This window comes from Protopterus annectens, chromosome 11.part0 (genome assembly GCF_019279795.1).
Source record: "Protopterus annectens isolate FY-2018-M chromosome 11.part0, PAN1.0, whole genome shotgun sequence".
NCBI classification, from domain to species: Eukaryota; Metazoa; Chordata; order Ceratodontiformes; family Protopteridae; genus Protopterus; species Protopterus annectens.
Genome location: NC_056745.1, coordinates 396,134,448 through 396,150,359, shown reverse-complemented (window position 1 = coordinate 396,150,359; position 15,912 = coordinate 396,134,448). Strand labels below are relative to the sequence as shown.

The 15,912-nt window shown below is 41.6% G+C and overlaps 1 protein-coding gene across 4 annotated transcripts in view; it reads left to right on the top strand.

Moving 5' to 3' along the window:
• DCX (doublecortin) overlaps positions 1-15,912 on the top strand; it is a 770,468-nt gene that overhangs the window by 517,566 nt on the left and 236,990 nt on the right. The gene's annotated exons all lie outside the window — the stretch shown is intronic.

Genomic DNA, 15,912 nt, shown 5'->3' with positions numbered 1-15,912 from the left:
ATTTAATTACTTATGCATATACTCTGTTAATGTACCATCAGCTTCCTGGTCTGCAGGCATGAGAGATTTCCACTGAGGTATATAGTAAGCCCTTCCAAAGAGCTTTTCAAAAGGAGTCAATCCTTTTGCATTCGGAATAGTTCTCATGCTCAACAGTGCCAGGGGCAGACAGTACATCCAATTTCTCTGTGTTTCTGATATTAACTTTCTTAGCTTACTCTTTAAAATCCCATTATGCCTCTCTACTAGCCCTGCTCATTGATGGTGATATGCACAATGATTTTTCAAAGAAATTCCGAAATATTTACTTAGCTGTTGTATGGTCTGATTCACTAAGTGCGTGCCATTGTCACTGTAGATCCTTTCTGGAATGTCAAATCTAAGGATGATTTCTTTGACAAGGACTTTGGCTACCGTTGTAGCATCTGGATTTTTATTCGGAAAGGCTTCCACCCATCTGGAAAACATATCTACAATGACAAGACAATACTTCTTATTTTCACATTTATTCAGCTCTATGAAATCCATACAGATAGTATGAAACAGATACAGTGGTGTAGGGAAACTCCTTTGCTTGGGCTTTAACGCCCCTTGTGCATGATGTTTATTACAGGTGTGGCATAACGAACAGAATTTTTTAGAGTAATTTGAGAAGCCATATGTCGTGAACACTCGGTTCACGAGCTGTACCATCCCCCCTGTTGAGACATGGCTCAACAAAGCTGCATATCTAAACAAATTAGATGGCAATATCGGTTTCCTTTCTTTAGAGATGTACAGCCCCTTTTCGAGAATTGCTCCTCGTTTTACTCTTTGTTTTTCGGTTTGCATAGTAAGTGTTTGCATTGTCTTTAACATTTCTAAGTCTAAAATCTCAGAGGGTTGTAATTCCTCATTCAAAAGAAATACTTCTGAAGCTGCATGCTTTGCAGCTGTATCAGCTCTCACATTACCTTTTGAAATCCTATCCTGTTGCTTGGTATGAGCTGTGCATTTACAAATAGCTACTTTCTGAGGTAACTGAATAGATTCTAAAAGATCTAAAATAAACTGTGCATGATTAATCGGTTTGCCAGTAGATGTTATCATTCCTCGATTTTTCCACTGTTGTGCAAAAACATGTACAGTAGAAAAAGCGTACTGGCTGTCAGTAAAAATGTTCCCATATTTACCCTTTGCTAAGGTACATGCCCGTGTCAAGGCAATCAATTCTGCTGCCTGTGCAGATAAACTGTGTGGCAAAGATTTCAATTCTATAATGTCTGTGCCAGAAACTACTGCATATCCTACTAGGTTCTGTCCTGCAGGACCCCTTTTGCATGAGCCGTCCACGTAGTATGTCACCTCGGCATCATCCAAGGGAACATCCGTAAGGTCTTTTCTAGGCAGTGTCTTTTGCTCAATCACCTGCAGGCAGCTGTGTGGTGTGCCATCTGCAGGGGTTGGGAGCAAGGTAGAAGGGTTCAAAGTTGTACATCGTTCAATTGTCATATGAGGTTGGCTGAACAATATAGTCATACAGGAAAGATGCCTAGCAGGGGAAAGATATGCTACCTTTTCTTGTAGTAAAATAATCACGACTACATGAGGCACTCTCAATGTGAGAGGATGGAACAACACTACTGAGGCCGAAGCCTGTACAGCCATTGCAGCTGCAACTACTGCTTGTACACAGTGAGGTAAAGACTGTGCTACTGGGTCCAGTTGTGATGAATAATAAGCAATAGGGCGTTGCTTGTCCTCATGCTGCTGTGTTAACATTGATGTCATATAACCTTGCTTACAATCTACAGTTTGGAAAAAACGTTTATGATAGTTTGGTAATCCCAAAACAATGAGGACGCTGTTAACTGTTTCAGTTTGCAGAAGGCAGATTCTGCTTCTGGTGTCCATTGTAGCAAATCCTGTGCTGCCATAGGCTTTTTATAAATCAGGGTAGTCACTGGTGCAGATTCCAAGGCATAGTTTGGAATCCAACTCCGACAAAAATTAGTCATACCCAGGAAGGACATCATTTCCTTCTTGGTAGTGGGTTTTGGTGCTTGTAAAATCGCTATTTTTCTGTCCTCATCTAATGTTCTACCCTCCTTGGCTATTACATATCCTAGGTATTTAACTTGTTTTTTCCAAAGCTGCCATTTATTTTTGTTTACTTTATGTCCTTCAGCGGCTAAAAATTGTAATAGTGCTATGGTATCTTCTTTACAATCTTGCTGTGTGGGGGACGCCAGCAGGATATCATCAACATAAAGCAAAATCTGACTACCTCTCGGTGGGGGTAAACCCCGCCAAGTTGTTTGCCATTTCTTGTGAGAATATTGTTGGACTTTCACAATACCCCTGTGGTAGTCGCGTATATGTATACCTTTTCCCCTGAAATGTGAATGCAAACCAATGCTGGCTGTCAGGGTGTATCGGTATCGAAAAGAACGCATTGCTGATATCTACCACAGAAAAATATTTCTGTTGAGGTTTTAAATCATTCAACAGGGTGTGTGGGTCTGGCAACGTAGGTGCCCTTGGTATTACTGCATCATTTACAGCTTGTAAATCTTGGACCATACGCCACTCCCCATTCGCTTTCTTAACAGGAAATAAGGGTGTGTTACATGGTGAATCAGGAGATTCCACCAGCACCCCTTCCTTAAGTAAAGCTGCTATAATAGGTTTGATTCCTACCTCTGCATCTTTTCTTAAGGGATACTGTCTTTTTTGTGGTCTAAATGCTGACTTTGTCATAATAGTAACTGGTCCCACTGTACGAATAGGTCCTACATCTGATTTTCCTGTTGACCAGAGAGTTTCTGGTATATTCTGTAAGGCATTCTCTTCCTCCTTCAATAGGAGTGCTAATCAGCTGTCCTTGCTAGACTGCAAGTATACAGCTGGGTGGGTCTGGGTTATCCAATTCAGCTTCTGCACTTGTATTCCTTGTTCTGACAGTTCTAACTCTGTCTGTTTTCATCTCGTGACTTTTTCTCCTAAGTCTACCCATTTTGCATTCTTGTCCTTAGTTAAGCTAACATGTGGTAATCAATTAGATTTATAGAGTGCAAAGAACTCCTGGGGCAATGAACAGCTGGCTACACTGTTCCCTTCTGTGTCCCAGTACAAATTACGTAATATTAATCTGTTTGCACGATTTCTAAACAATTCTTGCTCATATTCCTTATCAGGTCCTGGTGTATTATAATAATACAGAGTCCAGTGCAACAAATGCTGTTTATCAATGTCAAGGGTGGGGAACTTGCTGATGGCTACATTCATCAACTCTTCGGTCACTGCCCCTGGACCAGTCGTAACCAAGTCCTGGCTGTACCTATAAAACATTCCACCCTGCGATTGCACTGCAAAGGTATCAATTTGTCGCTGTGCTTCCATACCCTGCATAGTCGGAACTACTGATATATGAAATAGCTGCATAAGGTCTCTGCCCAAGAGGTTTACCGGGCATTTTGCAGATACAACAATTTTGCTTTTCTGGGTCAATCCTGAACCAGGATCAGTTATCACAATATTATGGGAGAGGGGCTCCCGATACAGCTGTCCATTAGCTGCTTTCACTAATATGTAATCAGGTGACTGAGTTCTCTGGCAGTTTGGAGGGATGTATCAGGGTCTGTGAGGCCCCTGAGTTACACACAAAAATGTGACTTCCCTCCCTTCTACCAGGAGTGTGACTTCCAGTTTTGTGTCTGCTAAATAGAGCTCTAAGCTCAGTAAAGCCAAATCCAATATTTCATTTTCTTCACTATCCATGACTTCTTGCACTTCTTCTATTTCTTCTGTCACATTCTCTACTCCCTCTGTCACATTCTCATTTGTCCCTTCTCTGCTATCCCCTTCTAATGATTCCCGACTATCCTATAGTAAGTCCTCTACCTCCTTATCCTCCGTGCTTGCCTTCTTATTTTTCTTGCAATCCTTTGCCAAGTGTCCTTTCTTACCGCATTTAAAACATTCACCCCTTTTCTTTCGCCCTTCAAAGTCCTCTGATCGTTGATCAGATTGTTTGTTTCCCTGGGCATTTTTCTTGCCCTTTTTCCCGGACTATACTACATATACATCTGCTCCATCTTCTACAGAAAATACTTGGGCTTTCTTTTTCTTTTTGCTATTAAAATGCCTTTCGGCATGTCTAGCATATTCAAGCAATTACTGTAATCTGCTTGTACGATGATCTACCATGTGTTTTGTAATGAAACTGCTTATAGGTGCAATACTGCCTTTCAAAAATGCATTCTTTAACTGCTGCTCATATGGGGAATCATGTGTCTGATCTTCAGGAATCTGCATTCCACAATGGTTATTAAAACATTCTAATAGTCTGGCATAATATTGGTCAACAGCTTCACCTTTCTGTTGGATGCATTGATTAATGCAAGTCCAGTCTGCCCTAGGCTTCCATTTCTCAGAGATTCGGTCTGTAAGACCTTTCACTCTGTTGTCTAACTCTGCGCTGCTATGTGGGAGGGGCCTGAGCGCAATATCACGGGGATTCCAGTCGCCACTAATCATGTGCCAATCTGGTCCCACAATTTGTCTACTTTTTCTACCTCTTCTCCGTTTAAATTATAACTCAGCCTCATTCCTTGCAAATCTTCTAAGAACTTTCTAAAATTAACTTTTGGATGGGGAATTACCTCAGTGGCTTTCCGGATGTCTTCCGGAGTCCAGGGTCTATACACTAGAATAGTTGGGTCCTGACCTTCTTGCCCTGCCTGAGGATTAGGCACTTCTGTAAGTGGGCATATTTCTTCTTCACACATATATCGTGAATTTCTACCCATTTGATATAACTCAATGTCCCCTTTTTAGTTTCCTGCCCGTGTTCAAGACCTGGTCTCAACGGGATCTCTAATAAGCGGTTTCACTTTTGTAGTGCCTCTACTCATAGTGACAGCAGGATATCGCAGGGGTGGACTAACTTGTTCACTTGCCTCATATTCCGGTAAGGGAGGCGGAGGGGCTGATGCTATTACTAAATTATTGTCCTCCTTATCTAAAAACATTGCTTTTGAATTATTCTTTTGTTCCCTTCAGTTTACTTCCTCAATCCACCTGTGTGCCTGAGGAATTCCTAATTGACGTTGCTTTTTTACCCGACCTTTAGAATCTGTTTTAAGCTGTTTGACAAGTTTGACAAGTGAGGATTTTTCTAATTTACCATTAAATTCATACTTATTAACCCATTTTGAGTAGTATTTAATATTATCAGCACTCTGTGACTGCATGTATTTTGCGTCTTCGGTTAACAGCGGATTTTGGGACCTTTTTGTACAGTTATTACCCATTTTGTTCTACCCTTTGAATCGTTACGTAACACCTTATTTTTACGTGGTACCACGGATATTTTTATAGTCTCTCTTCAGAATGACTGCCTACCTGCTCTGCTTCTCTGATCTATGACAAGACAGTAATCTTTCTGTCCCTGACTTATAAACAAAGTCTCTAACAGAACAAATACAGATCTAGACCGTGATCTAAAACAGAAAAGAAGGTAGATTCACCTTACCTGAGCCTTCGTGATTGATCACCTGGTTCGAGTAAACCTGTCCTTCAGTCGCAGATCAGAAAGTGGCTGGCCTCTTTTGTATGACAATTCAGTCAGAGGACTTTTCAAATAAGAAGAACCAATGTGGTTTCTTCCCCATACGGTTTTAAGCCACCTGGCTTATCTGATCCGAGGCGAAGTGAAGGTTTCCGGTCCGAAGGACCAATCTGTAAAAGGAAAAAACCTCAAAGACCAATACAAGTAAGGTTCAGTTAAGGCACTTTAATGTATTTGCAGCAAGGAGACAAATGCATGCAAATACAAGGATTTGTCTAACTACTAACAGGAAGTATGCTCATTCTTATACTGTTTTACAAGACATGGCCTTCTAAGCTGACATAATCAAACACAACTTTAAGCATTGTACTACAGCAGGTGTTACTTCAGATTTTCTGCTGACATGACTAGATTTGTGAGAAACTTTTCAGAAAAACAACCTGGCCTTGATGACCAGTACTTCATTTACAAGCATCTATTGTACACTGTTACTTTTCAAGGTACTTTTCTAATACAGATGCAAGCAAATGTTGATTGCAGTTCATATTTTCAAGCAGGCTTTGTCCTAATTATCTGTTATTTCTACAGCTGTGTATGTTCTCATAGCACAGCGGAACTTCTTGTCTGAGTTTCATATAAGCAGTATTGTTCTATTCATTATTTTCCTAATGCAAGCAGAAGTCATCTGCTTCTCAGTAAATTTCCAAGGCACAAGCAAGATTTAGCTGACAGTACAAGGTCAAAAAGCAACTGCAGTTTGTACAGATTTATGCAGTATGAAATAGAATAAATGTGTTAACTCTTTTCAAGTTCTAAATGCACTAAGCATATTGCTAATACACACATTAATACACAGAGGGATTGGGATTTCTTTACATGGAGCATGTCCAACAGCTCTGGGTTTGACATAGCTTTGTATGTTAGGCAGAGATCGCCTCTGAGTAGGCGAAATGCGACAGAGTAAAGCTGGAGTTTTTTGAGACGGTCTGCGTAGGGCATCTGTTTGAGGCCGGTAATCCTCTTTTTGAGGTATTTCTGTGGCCTTTCCAGTTGTAGATGTCGTGTGAGGTACATACCAAAAGGGGCGTTGTACTCTATAATGAGTATAATAAGTGATGAGTAGAGGGGAACAATGACCTCTTTTTTCCTGGATGAGAAACCTTTTGTGATGAGGTGTGCCACGTAGAAGGATTTCCTGACTACTGTGGCAATGTGATTATCAAAGGAGAGACTACTGTCCACCTGTATCCCAAGGTCTCTTATCACACTTTCGGTGTTAAGTAGACTACTGCCTATGTGGTAGTTCATGGGTACAGAGTTTTTATCAAAAGGGATGACAATGCACTTTTTGGCATTGAGCTTGTGGCCATGGCTTTGACACCAGGCATCTGTCACAGCGAGGCCCTTTTGTAGGATGGTCCACATTGTTAGGAGTTTTGATTATGGCTCCTAGTTTGCGGTCATCTGCGAATTTTGTTAGCCAAAGACATTCTGTGTTAGCCTGTACTTCAGAGAAGTAGATACCAAACAGGAGAGGACCTAGGACTGAACCCTGTGGTACTCCTCTTGTCAATGGTCTGAAGTTGGATTTAGAGTCTGCTACTTTCACAGTGTGGGTTCTGTCAGTCAGCCAGTTTACAACCCATCTTGTAACATAGGGATTTATACCTAGTTTAGTGAGTTTATCTATAATTCCAGAGTGGGGGATGGTGTTGAAAGCCTTGGCAAGTTCTAGATAGGCTGTGCGAACCACCTTACCCTCATATACAGCTTTGGTGACCGCTTCAAATAAGTCTATCAGATTTACAAGTCATGATCTGCCTTTTACAAAAACAAACTGGGTAGGGTCCAGAGTTTGGAGATTACCAGTGTCATTATTTATAAGTTCCATGATGATACGTTCCATAGCCTTGCAGACTAGGCTCGTCAGGCTAATGAGGCGGTAGTTCCCGGGATCCGTGGTGGCTCCCCCTTTGTTGACTGGGATAACCATTGCTGTGCTCCATTCAGTGGGCACAAAGCCTGAGGTGAGGCTATGATTGAACATGGTACTTGGCTGGGGTGCCAGTTCGTTCTGTAGTTCATGCAGAATGCAGCCTGGGATGTTGTCAGGTCCCATGGATGTTGTGTTCTTGGCTTTGGAGAGTGTGTTTTTTACCTGTGCAGCGTGATTACAGGAACTTTGCATTCTTCCGGTATAGAGATGGGCCCTTTAGGGGATGAGAGAGGGGTAAAGTTAGCATTGAACCTATCTGCCAGGATATTGGCAATATCAGTTGTTTCTGTATATTTAGTGCCATTGTGCTGTAACTCAGAGCAGATTTGAATGTTGCCATTGAGACTCTTGACATAGCTATGGAATGCTTTGTGTTTGTCTTTAGAATCAGTGGCTATTTTGTTTTCGTAACTAGCTTTGGAGGATTTTATGAGGGATCTCAGCTTCTTACTGAGGCTGACCACAGAGTTCTTCCAATCATGGGATTTTACTCTTATTTGCAACAGTTTCTTTCTTCTGTTGTAGAGTTTGTTTATAGCAGGGGAGCACCAGATTGGCTTCCTTTTTTTGGATTATAGCATCTTGGTTCTGTTAGGGATTGCACGATCCATGCACTCGTGTAAGTGCTTATAAAGTGCAATTGTACAGGATTCAGCAGTCGTACCTCAATTGTCCATCAGCATGGGTGTCATGAAGTTTGCCACGTCTGTTTTAAGAAGCGTGAAGTTGGCTTTGGAGAAATTTTTTACGGTGGTTTCCCTAATGGGGGATGGGGTGGGATGTGGCTATCTAGGGTGATTTGCTTGTGGTCGGATCTGACAAATGAGGAATTGAACCCTGGTGTGGAACACTGGTTGCCCATGTTGGTAATGACCAGGTCTAGGATATTGCTGTCCCTGGTGGGGGTGTGGATAAATTGATTCAAGGCATTGGAATTTGTGAATTCCAGAAAACGTTGAGCACAAGAGTTGGTACATGAGTAGTTTTCCCAGTTAATGGTGGGGTAGTTGAAATCGCCCATTAATAGGGTGTTAGGTTATACTCTAATATTTTCCAGTGTATCAAGAAATGAGTGGGAATCCTGGGGCATAGTGGGGGATCTGTAGCAAGTTACAATTTGGATTATGGTTTTGCCCAGAGTTAGTTGCAATTGGATAATCTCGGATGCATTATGCTGAGCAACTAGCCCGGAGGTGTGGATATCCTTAATGAGTATGGACATGCCCTCCCCCTTTAGTTCTTCGGTCTAGGTTAGGTGGCCGAAAGGTGAGGTATGAATTATAGCCTGGTAATGCAGGAGTGCTCTCTGGAACCTTGAACCAGATCTGTGTCACTGCACAGATGTCGATGTTCTCCATTTTAAGGAGTGCCTTGAGTGAGTGCATTTTGAGGTTTAGACTTCTAGCATTAAGTAGCACTACCCTCAGATTTTGCTTGCTTGTACCTGTTACGGTGGTGAATTTGTCATTTGAATCTTGCCTAAAAAAGGCATTATAGGGGTGGCAAGAGCCTTAGCCAGTATCTGGAATCCCAAGGGAGAAAGGTACAGGCCATTTCTGGCAAAGCATCGTGGTTTGTCGATCATGTCATCCCAGGTAGACAGATACTGGATCCCCTTAGAATGACACCAGAAGCTTAGCCAATTGTTGAAGTCAATCATTTTGCCCTTGTCATACCTACCTGGGCTACAAGATCGGAGAGCTCCTCCATGTCCCTTCATGTAGTCCAGGGAGGTACGTCTCAGGTCATTCACGCCAACATGGACAATGACAGTCACATTTGTACTTGTTGTGGAGTGACCTGAGTGCATGCATTATGTGGTGGATCCTGGCACCTGACAGGCAACTGACAGTAACTTTCTCCTTGATTAGCCTAGTGAGTGGAACATCAGTGTACCTGACTATAGCGTCACTTATGACTAGAGTGCTGGGTACGTTGTTATGCATTATGGGCTGTGGTTGAGTGGCACACTGAGCTTGTGGACTATGTGTCATTTGGGTTGTGTATGGGGGTGGAGGTCACTTGCGTTTCTACTTTGGAGGTCCCTGTTGCTTAGGCAGGTTTTTATTGAGAGCCTCTGTTAATGTAGCTGTGTGTTTTGTGTTTCTATGAGTGTGTTTTGGTGGTGTAGGTTTTGAGGGACTATGTGATAAGCGTGGTGTGGTGCAAGTGTTTACCTTCTCCTCTTGACTGTCTAGTCCAGTCTTGGGTGAAGAGAGCTTTGCTTCCAGTTTGGCTATATAAGTGCATCTCTCACACGTTGTAGTGTTGGGTGGAAGGGGGAGAGGATTGTCTGTGTACATGAGGCAGTTGCTGTATTGCCCCAAATGCCCAGATTCATCAGGTAGACAGAAGAAAACACCGGGAGCTGACCCTTAGGCATGCCTGGATAGGTGCTTATTTAAGTACTAAAAACTGATTTCCTTTAGAAAAGTGAGGAAAGTTGAGTGCTGTAGTAATTTGTAGCTTATTTATTGCTTACAATGAGTTCTGAACAAGTGCTGAGCTCAAAGAAACAGATTTGAGTGCTGAAACTAGAAAACTGGCCAGTTCTAAGAAACAAAATTAAGGTAGAAGGCTTCCCTCCAACACATCACATCTGTTTCCTGCTTTTATGCATGCATTTCACTGATCTTTTTTTCTTTTTTTGTAAAAAATTGCTCTTCCTCTCACTGTTACTGGTGTAAGATTGCCTTGAAATTGTCTTCAGCAAGGGATTTCTGGCTAGCTATTTAATTCGTTTGTGGTACCATTTGACTTGTGGGGTCTCTTCTCCTGTGGTTTTACATTACGGGGACTGGGTTTATTCATCTTGTGGTATGAGATGTTCACTTTGTCTATCTGAGTTGTGAAATACACTCACAGTGTAGTCATTTTATTGGTCAGAGGACTCATTAGTTAGGTTTCTGTTTTTTTCTGTGTTGCTGTAAGTTTTTTGCATTTGTCTTGGTTAGCAATATCCTGTACAGTAGCAAACACCTGGAAGGAATATTTTCCCTGTAGAATGTTCAATAAAACTGTACACTGTAAAGTAGCAGAACAGAGCAAATATCTTATGTGCTGACAAGCTTAGAACAGCTAGCTGCGTGTTGAATGGCAGTAACTATACATTTAATGGAATTCAGTACTCTGTAAATATTAAAGTTAGTAGAATTTAATAGTGTTTCGCATAATCTGCCCCAGTGAAGCATTCTTATTATCAAATCACCCTTAATAAGCTTCTAAGCCCAATTCACGTCCCACTTGTAGCTCACTAGACAAAGGACTGAACAGTATGGATATGCAGTTTCCTGACTTCCCTGTAGCTTGCTTGGTGAATGTGTAGCAATTGTCTCATATGTACTGACAACCACTTAATCCTTAGAAGCAGACACAGTATGAGAAAAGTATACTTAAATAATGACATTTGAAGTGAAACTCTTACATACAAGCACACATTAGGTTGTTGAAACCATGCATCGAATACCCACCTCACAGCACTAAGCACACACATAGACTAGCATATGCTAAGGCTTATAAAAACACTCTTCCTAAACAACAAAGATCAACTAGACTGCCTGTTGTCAAAGCTATGCCTCCGCCAGCCCAAAGGCAATCAGAAAAACAAGACCTAATACCACACACATATAATGTCACTCTCAGTGGAGCCCCAAACACTAAACCTCTAAGTAAGCAAACACATTTCCCAAGACTCTCGTCATAGGAGACTCCATTGTAAAATATATTGCTGCTCCTTTAACAAGGCTGAGCAAGGAGAAGATAATTGTTAGTTCCTAATTTGGAACCAGGATCTGCCAAATCAGGCCCATACTTATGTCATCACACCCTGGTACCAGTATAATTCTATCATAGTGCATGCAGGTGTAAATGGCTGCAGATATACCTCCCTAGACTATATGAAGAGAGATGTTATGGAACTTTCAGACTCTGTGTCTCAGGCTCGTATGTGCATAGCATTTAGCAGCATATTACCATCAATGAGAATGATGCCACAATATGGCAAAGCATTATTGATTTTAACATCTCTGTCTGTCTTTATGGTGCCATTCTAAGGGGATACAACATTTGTCAGCTTTGGGGGGCATGGTTAACAGGCCTGTTGCTTTGGGGGGCATGGTTAACAGGCCTGTTGCTTTGGGGGGCATGGTTAACAGGCCTGTTGCTTTGGGGGCATGGTTAACAGGCCTGTTGCTTTGGGGGCATGGTTAACAGGCCTGTTGCTTTGGGGGCATGGTTAACAGGCCTGTTGCTTTGGGGGCATGGTTAACAGGCCTGTTGCTTTGGGGGGCATGGTTAACAGGCCTGTTGCTTTGGGGGGCATGGTTAACAGGCCTGTTGCTTTGGGGGGCATGGTTAACAGGCCTGTTGCTTTGGGGGCATGGTTAACAGGCCTGTTGCTTTGGGGGCATGGTTAACAGGCCTGTTGCTTGGGGGGGCATGGTTAACAGGCCTGTTGCTTTGGGGGGCATGGTTAACAGGCCTGTTGCTTTGGGGGGCATGGTTAACAGGCCTGTTGCTTTGGGGGGCATGGTTAACAGGCCTGTTGCTTTGGGGGGCATGGTTAACAGGCCTGTTGCTTTGGGGGGCATGGTTAACAGGCCTGTTGCTTTGGGGGGCATGGTTAACAGGCCTGTTGCTTTGCCATGGATGGTGTGTACCTTTCCCATCTAGGCTTGTAAATACTTGCCAAATCTTTATCAACCCCATAGCACCTTATTTTTAGGCAATGCCACATTGCCAAACCTACTGACATAGCAAAATCAACTTAATTGAAGCTCAAGGAGTTACTAATCAATGCCAGGAGCCTTAATAATAAACTACAATCCCTCCAAGCCCTTCTCACGGTCAAGAATATAGACATCTGTGTAGTTACTGAGACGTGGTTTAAAGCGGTAGAGAGTACCCCAGCAGTTCAAGGTTTCAGTGCCTTCCACACATTTAGACTAGTAACTGCACAGACAAGGGCTAAAGGTGGAGGTGTATCAGTATACATAAATGAGGAACATACCTCTGTTGTGGCTGTATAAGATGACGTCTTTGAGTGCTTCTACCTGCATATCACAACAGACAAAATCTCATACCATATCCTAGCCATAGCCAACTATAGGTTACCCTTCTTGTCCAAAGAAGCTCACAGTGCATACGTAGACCTACTGAAGACACTTACCCTCCATCCTAACACCCTACTCATGGGAGACTAGTTATTGCTGTATAGACTGGGAATCCTTTTCTGCCTCAATTCTACAGACACAGAGATTTCTGGACTTCATAAATACAAGTATCCTTGACCAAATAGTGAATACGCACTCTAGAGGCTCCAGTATACTGGGCCTCATACTCACAAACATGGTAGAATGCTGCAACACCCCCCCATGTCTTGTTCTCCCTGCTAAAGTCTGACCATAAAGCTGTCACTTTTGAAATCAAAATTACTCCATAATCCCACTAAAAACAGTAACAGTTAGGAACTATTGTGAGGCAAATCATATTTTATTAAGTAATGGTTTGTCAAAATTCAGTGCCCCTGCAAACCCCAAGAATGCAGCAGCATATGCTGAATTGCTCTTATAAACTCTGTAGAACCATGTCAGTGGCTGGATAGAGTCCGCTGTACTTAATGAGAAGTAAACCCAGGACTAGCCCCAGAAACAAACTGCCCTTGTGGAATCCCAAACTAAACAGGATGTACTACAAAAGGGAAAAAAAAACAGCAAAATCAGAAAGGGTAATTCTCATAAAGATAAAATCTCTCTCATCAAACTAAATAGGCAACTAAGAGGGCTAATTAGGTCAAGTAAAGACAACTTTGAGGTTAAGATAGCCTCCCAGGTGATAGAAGGCCATAAGGCTTTCTACAGCTATGTCATAAATCTCAAGGGCAGCACACAGCAATGTGATGAACTGGTAGTTAACGGTGCCACATTAATCAAGCTTGGGACTATAACAAACCTGTTTGTGGACAAATTCATTTCCAGCCTTACCCCCCCCCTCTCTCACCCCCAACCATTCTCTCCAACTATAACTAGGGAGCATGTACGAGCTGTACTCACTAAAGCCAAGAACACAACCTCAGTGGGCTCTGGTAACATCCCAGGATGCCTCCTAGACAGTCTAAAGTATGACTTATCAGGACCCCTAGAGTCATTATTTAACTATAGTCTTAAAACAGGCTTTGTGCCACATGAACGGAGGACTGCAACAGTCATCCCCTTCATAAGGGAGAACATTTAACAGATCCTTGAAATTAAAGCCATGGAAAGAATTATCAAGGAAATGATCAACAATGCATAGAAGACCTCCAGACACTTTATCCATCCTAGTTTGGCATTATCAAAGGAAGGTCATGCTAACTCATTCTGGTGGACTTGTTTGAAAAGGTCACTAAGGCAATTCATGGGGGGGAATTGTTGCATACTGCCTACTTAGATCTGGCTAAAGCATTTGGTACAATTGACTGTTCAGGCATTGGCTAGAAACTTACATAACTAGGTATAGATCCCTGTATAACATGTTGGGATAGCTATCTAGCTCACGGATAGGATGCAGGAGGCTAGAGTCATTTATTGACAGATATTTAATTGGAGTCATGTCTTGGACTTTTGGACTTTCTAGGTTAAAAGGTCATTTGGGGCCTGTGTATAATAGTTTTGGCTTTTTATTGGGATTTGGTTATGATTTCTCCAAATTTTACTCCTTTTCTTTATGTATCATAGCTGTAAGCTATATATAATGCGTGGCCTGCAAGAAAGTGTTTCAGTTTATATCTTTGAATAACATGTGAATGTTGACTGCATGTTATGGAGTGAAAGAGTAGGTATTTGTCGATTTGTGAAATTGTAAACACAAGCAGGAACAAAGGGAAAGGCAAAAAAGATGTTTAATAATGTTCATAAAGAGCATTGTTTCAGATAACATAGGATAAATATTTTTGTAACACATTACAAATGGTTATTTTTTATTTTGTGTGTATATTTTGGTAATTGTAGGAATGTAGATTGTTATAGTGCTTAACTGATCTTGGTATTAGGTGATTAGGTCTGACTATAAGTTCATAGGTTGATAGGTAAGTACTACGCTAGCTGTCATTGTGAGCCATTTTAAGCCTAACCAATTTCCTTTCCAAAGATGAAAATCAAACCATGTACCTGTCTATGAGGTAAACACCTTAACCATTATACCACCCCTGTAAATGAAGGTGGAAAGATTCAAACCCTGCACCCTTGCCACAAGAGGCAGCTCATTAACAAGTCTGAGATTTACTCCTCTGCACCATCTGCCAGATTTATATTAAAACCCTGTCTCACCTGTTTTGTAGCCATGAACTTACACCAGTTGCCACAGGGAAGGCTGCTATAATAAAACTATATAATGAACAGAATTAAGCTACCTTTCTGGCACTGTATGTGTTTTGTAGTGCCAAAGGTATGTAATGAAAATGTGTACGTATTCATGTGCTGGACAAGAATAGATGTGACAAAACCATAGAAGGTTATGTAACCAATGCTGGAGAGGGTGGAACTAAGTATAGGTGGAATTAGTGCCCCACAGCAATCTGGACTAAAGCATTTAGTATGCGGAAATGAGTTAGCTGACTGTAGTTCTAGAACAAACCAAGAAATAGCAGCAGTGCAGTATAAATGCTGCAAGAGATGGCAATTGCAAAACACCTCACTTTAGTTAGTTTTGTCATTTAGCTACCTGCTTTCCAGCTTTGCTCACATTGTTGCTTTTGGAAAGGTAGAATCATGTCCTATTTGTACTCCTTACTAAGCATTCTGGTACATCATTTCTCATGCATTGTTCTAGTACAACTTTGCTATCATTTTTGTACATCCTGAGTGTACTACCCTTAAACTTTTTGCATCTGTGATACTTTCCTTTGGTGCTTATTTCCATCTCATATGGCATGTTTATAAGCCCACTTCAGACATGTTCCACTAGTCTGTGGTGCAGAGTGTGGGCAGTACCCTTTATTAAGCACTGTTTGGCACTGGCATTCCTCACACTCTCTTTAGTGCAAGAAATCTGGACAAAGCGTGACAAAACGGGGGGGGTCAAAGGTCCAAAAATAGGGACAACTTTTTATTATTGTTCTTATAAACTTAGAATGTTGCTAGAGTAACAGAGTTTGAGTTAACATACCTTTTTTGAAGGATTTAAAGTCTGAAACTCAAATGTATGTCATTATTTAGAGACTTCAGTCCTCAGAGCATCTTAGTGATTTGCTAGAAAACCACTAATTGTATGAGGAATGGACCAAAAATGTGTTTGGCAATGTCTGACATTGCGCAAACTGCATTTATTGAATTACTGATCAACAGAGATCTGGTACAGGATGCATGAGACAAAACTAATATAGCACCTT